Source organism: Sinocyclocheilus anshuiensis, unplaced genomic scaffold (assembly GCF_001515605.1).
Source record: "Sinocyclocheilus anshuiensis isolate Anshui unplaced genomic scaffold, SAMN03320099.WGS_v1.1 scaffold356, whole genome shotgun sequence".
Taxonomy (NCBI): domain Eukaryota; kingdom Metazoa; phylum Chordata; class Actinopteri; order Cypriniformes; family Cyprinidae; genus Sinocyclocheilus; species Sinocyclocheilus anshuiensis.
The window spans coordinates 934,935-940,725 of record NW_015554097.1 but is presented as its reverse complement, the minus strand read 5'-3'; positions in this window follow the sequence as shown (position 1 = coordinate 940,725).

The window sequence follows — 5,791 nt, the reverse complement described above, 5'->3', positions numbered from 1 at the left end:
CTATCGTTATAATCACTGAAGCTGTATACACTGTGAAATGAATCTCTTACATACATTGTACGTTCATCTGTGCTTTGTTGTTTATGATGAGAGAATTCGCAAGAGTCCAGAATTCAGTCAGCGAACGCTCGCGCACTCAACAAAACTGATGAGTTTCAACGATGACTCATCTGAATGCCTCTGATTGGCCATTGCATTCCTAAGCTGAACAGAATTGTGTGTGATTGGTTAAAATGCGCAACACTGTAAAACGCCTAAAATGAAATACGGTGCAACATGAGCAGATCTTAATTTAATGCCGCAATCGACACTGTCTATTCATATTCACTTTGTTAGCAACAGACTTAATAGATTGAATTTGTTTGTGGCATTTTTGTCCAATTTAGTGGCATTTTTGCCCGAAGTCCCCATGGCCAGGGGAAGCCAAAGCCCCCAGCCTTACACACGCTCCGCCTATGATTCTATTCTATTCTATTCTATTCTATTCTATTCTATTCTATTCTATTCACACTGCAGCCAAGCAATTTGAACAGTTTAAAAGCTAATGATTATTGCTCTTGACCTCCCCAGTTATATGGTTGCTGTGCTCCTGGGTCTGACCCAATTTAACCCCTGGCCATGATGTGTCAAAGATTTGGCTAATAGAATTGCTACTTGTTAAGCAAATTCCGTGATCTTGGAGCACTTTTTTTTTTAGCATTATCACTTTCACACCGAAAGGTTTCTGCCTAAGTCTTTGCCTCACACAGAACCTTGACCCAACAAACCACATCCAGCAAGCTCCCCGTGGCCCAGGTAAGGACTACACAGGCAAAGTCATTGTTGTGGCTCCTGCTAATGGCATTAACATTGTGTGGGCAATAAATAATGAGAAAGAATAGGCACATAAAGAGAATTAATGAAATGTGCATAGAAGTAGAGCAGAGAGATGCATGGTTACATAGGGTGCGAACAAATTACTGGGGGTGCGCGGGGTAAGGAAACAGTCATCATTCCATCCAGCGAGTGGCTCAGCCTAACACCTGTGTTTCTCTCCTAACAACTCACCCTAATTAGCCCAGCTGAGCTCCAGGGATTCCCATGCTGTGCCCGGAACGGTTGGGTGGGACATGGGGGTAGGGAGCGAGTGGTAATCTTCCCTCCTCCTTGTTTCTTCTTGGTGAGTGAAGAGAAGAGGTATGGATGCACTTCTCACCGATCCCCATGCAGGCTCAGGTACTGGTTCCATTCAGCAATTAAATCATTTATAATGGGAATAAAGTTGACCAGGTATTAAATGTGAGAGCAAGGTATGCTAAAAAAAATAAATAAATAAATAAAGGATAGAGGTGCATAATTCATATATTCATACTCAGGACTATGATGGAAAAATAATGATTATTGTGAGTGGATTATGTCAGTGGTTCTCATATTGTTCAAAAGTTTGGGGTTAATAAGATTTTTATTTGTTTATTTATTATTTATTTGATGTTTTTATTTTTTCAAAGAAATTAATACTTTCATTCGGCATTATGCAATAAATTGCTCAAAAGTGATAACTTGATAAAAATGTTCTTTTGAACTTTCTATTCATCAAAGAACACTAAAATAATATCAGAGTTTCACAGTTATAGTTTCCACAAAAGTATTAAGCAGCACAACTGTTTTCAACATTGATGAAATGTTTTCTGATAAGTAAATCAGCATATCATAATGATTTCTGAAAGATCATACAATACTGAAGACTGGAGTAATGGCTGTTGAAAATTCAGCTTTGTCATCACATGAATAAATTTAATTTTAAATATATTAAAATAGAAAACATCAATTATAACTATTTCACAATATTAATATAAAAGTTTTTTAACAGTTATTTTTAATAATGCGGCCTTGGTGAGCACAAGACACTTCTTTCAAAAGTAAAAAAAAACTTTGTTTATTTATTTATTTATAGAATCATGTGCCAGTGGTGGTATACATGATTGAAACCCACTTATTCATGTCTTTATGCATACTCATGTTAAGGTCAATATCTCTTTTGAGGTGTCCTTACATGATAGACACCATAGAAAATACCACAGTGCAGACAATGCCTCACTATTGTAGGGTTTTATGTTTGGTTATGTCACAATTGTGCTTGTACATACCCTCTTTCAAATCCCAACTATGGGGTTAAACCAGACACAGAAGATCACAGCCCTTCTGACACCCACATTCACAGCAGTCACACATCACTAAAAAAGGTGTCTCAGAGATTAATTCTGTAGCCCTCCCTTTGTGCCTCACTTCACCTATATCCCCTGTGAGCCAATCAGAGACGATCAATGTGATTGGATTACTGCTCTGCCATGACTGAAGTGACCTCGAGAGGAAAATGAGCATCTGATGCCACGAGAACGATGACATATATCTCATAGGGAGATACTTTTCTTGCAGTCTAAAGTTTGTTTTACAGGTCAGTTTGGCATGTATTGGAAAGTGTTGGGTACTGAAACAGGCTCATCAATCAGTGGGCTAATTAAATTAGACTTGCTATCTTTTAGCATGTTCTGTATTGCATTTTTAGTACTAGAATGTGTCATTTTAATCTTCACCAACAGAGATAATGATCATCTTTCCCTGTGGCAAGATTGTAACAGTGTTTATATTTAGTATTAAGTGCTACCTGTGAACATGACAGAATCATGTGGCTCGTTAGCCCAGGAACAACAAATAATGTTAACAATGTTGCCTTAGTATATGTGTGTGTGTGTGTGTGTGTGTGTGTGTGTGTGGACCATCTCCATTGTTTTCTCAAAAATACGTGGAAAAGTCTCACAAATTTTTACATTGATATTTCCAGCATCATGCTGTCCTCATGGAATCTTCTCGTTTCCTTCTCCTCATCTTCTCTTGAGGTAAATCACTTCTGCTCAGACTGAATAATATTATCCTACTTATGTCAACAGCTCCAAACAAAGATAATGCGCTTTACGTGCAGGAGAAGTTCAACTTTCAGTGCATGAAGACAAGGAAGGAATCAACAGAATCAAAATATGTGGACCAGAATCCAAGGTCGATCCCTTAAGAATTGTTGCCTGGAATCACTACTGTGTTCTCAGCATTCTGAGGGAAAATACAACAACAGGAAAGAATAATACACAAATGAAAGCAGCACTGTATGCCAATTAAATATCTAATATTCAGAGCAAATGTTAGGAATGAGTTTTTATGCACTGGTCACAAACCCAAAGGGTCAAGCACTTGGAACTAAAATCTTCATTGTGGTCTAGTATTTAAACAAATAAAAGCAGCTCCTGCAAGACCCAAGTCAGCAGCTTCCTGAGGATTTACTTTTAATTTTCTTTCCTTTTTCTTTCTATCCCATTCCCTTCTCTTCATTTTCATCTACAGCATCTTTCCCAGGGTTTCCTGGCCCATTCAATGTTGTGCTCACCCACCCGACTCTATCTTACCGTCTGTGGCAGAAGACTGATCCCCTGCTCCTCAAAGGCTGACAGAAGTAGGCTGCGGTATGTCAGAGCCCAGGACCAATCAGAGCCGATATGCATAGTAATAAGAAGCAGGGGTGGGATAATGAAGTTCCCAGCTTGCAGCCTGGAAGGGTATCCTCCGGTGTGCGCTGTGATTTATTTCCCCTGTCAAGAGCCAGGACAGCCAGGACTTGTCCTTCTCCATGGTCCCTGGGAACGGCAGTGCAGCTCCAGACCAGATCTGAGAAGAAAGGTATACCAGCGCTGAACGTAAAACGCAGATGCCCTACATTTCACACTTGAGTCTGTGTGAGACGGAACTGTCAGAGAATGTAATGTGAAGTTCTGCGGGGTGGTGATTAAGGCACCGGCAGTTTTCTAGTTGTGACTTTACCTTCTTAAGATGTCTTTTTAATTTAGATAATCTTAAAGTAGGCCTCATTTTTTTTTAAGTTGACAGGGCTAGTGGGTATTGCGACTTCTTTTCCATGGGGTCTTTCTCAGCTTATAAGTGGGCATTAGATACTGTCTTTTCCCCCCTAAAACTACACATTACCATCAGCAAAAAAATAAAAAATAAATAAAAAAAATCACATTAAAGTCAAAATGACATCAACATTTTTACTTTCATAATACACATTCCTGGTCGTATTGTGGATGATTTAATTGCCTTTATTTTATGTTTGGCCATGTAGGCTGTTGGATAATATTAGCCAGTAGCCAAATAGCTATTTAGTCACTGTATTAACAAATTCCCATTCTGAACTGGCTTCATGCTATATTTCCCATTTTTCACCATTTACAATGATCGTAAGTTCATAAAAGCAAGTCATAAAAGTAAGTCTCAATCTTTTCCTCATTACGTATCCTGTTACACTTATGATGGTGTTTTAGCAATAAAATGTTGTCATTTTCCGTAAACATTTATTATCAGCAAGGTGCAAAGTGAATTTGATCTACCAATGTAACGTTAAGCACAAGATACATAGTGTCCTTTTTTGAAACGACTTTATTCTGTGAAATTTTTTTGTGTGGCTTTAATCTTCTTATATTGTGATTTTATGCCACTTATACACTGGTGTATTCTCAAATGCATCACATAATGTACAGTAAAATAGATTGCAAAAAGACTTTCACTCTAGCTCTACATAACTAAGCATTTCCTTGCAAAACAGGATGTCGAACCATTACAAAGAAAGTGATTAATTAAGAAAGTCTATGCTAATTAATTTTATTTAACCATACAACTATATTGCCTATTTTTGCCTCTTTCAGACTGACACATCATGTTCAGATGTGACACCAGTAGGCTACTCAGGCCTCGTTTCACTGGCTTTCTGGGGTCACATCAAATCTTCGTCAGTCTTGACCTTGGCCAAAAGTGTTACATTTGTCCAATGAAGCACTTAATGAGTTAATTTAGGTAATTATGCATTCAGGTTGGAAGAGAAAAAAATACAGACCTAACATGCCTGAGGTTGGCTGTACATCAACTTGTCTGAATGATGAAAATGCTGAAGGAATCTAATGTTTTTCATGCGTTTCAGACTTCAGTGCAGTTTGTTGGGATACTCTCGCATATGTAATGTCAGAAGTTCATCAGCACTGGCCAATATCACCAGACTGCTGATAATATCACCATGACAATATCTAATTATCCTCACTCATGCTAATTATCTCCTTTGTATAAATGGTTGTAATTGCCATTTGTTAATTGGATAGACTTGCTTTTGTTCCTCAGCTGCAGTTCTTATGCAGTGTTTATGGTGTTTATTTAACCTCTAATTCTTTGTACCTTTGAAATTTGGATTACAATTTATCTGCACTATTTTTTGTAGTTTTAAAATGTCTACAAATAGAGTGGAAATGTCACAGGTGCCAAGAGCCCTAGCAGTTTTTGAGCAGTGCTTGGGAAGTGGTGATGCCCCTTGAACTCACTGAAAGGACCCTTTACTAGCAACTTATTTGAGGAAAACTTGATCATACATATACATTTTGATACATGAGACTTGACTCAAGTTCCCCTTCAGGAACTTGAGCTGCGTCGAAGTCGCTTTGGGAACGCCCTTGCGTGACCGTGTTCTGAAGCACGTGTCAAATCAGTCCAATGGAGTAGCGAGAAGTCACGAGCGGGCTGACGTAAGCACCAGAAAGTATAAAAGTGCATCCGGCAGAGCGCAAACCAGCTTCTGTTCTTCAGTAGCGCTCTGTGTATGTGTCTGTCTATTTACTGTTGTCTGTCCGCACAAGCATATATAAAAAATCATGAAAAAGTCTATGGCGAGCGAACGGCATTACAAACGCTGTGTTCCTCCCTGCCCACGATATCTGGCGGCGGG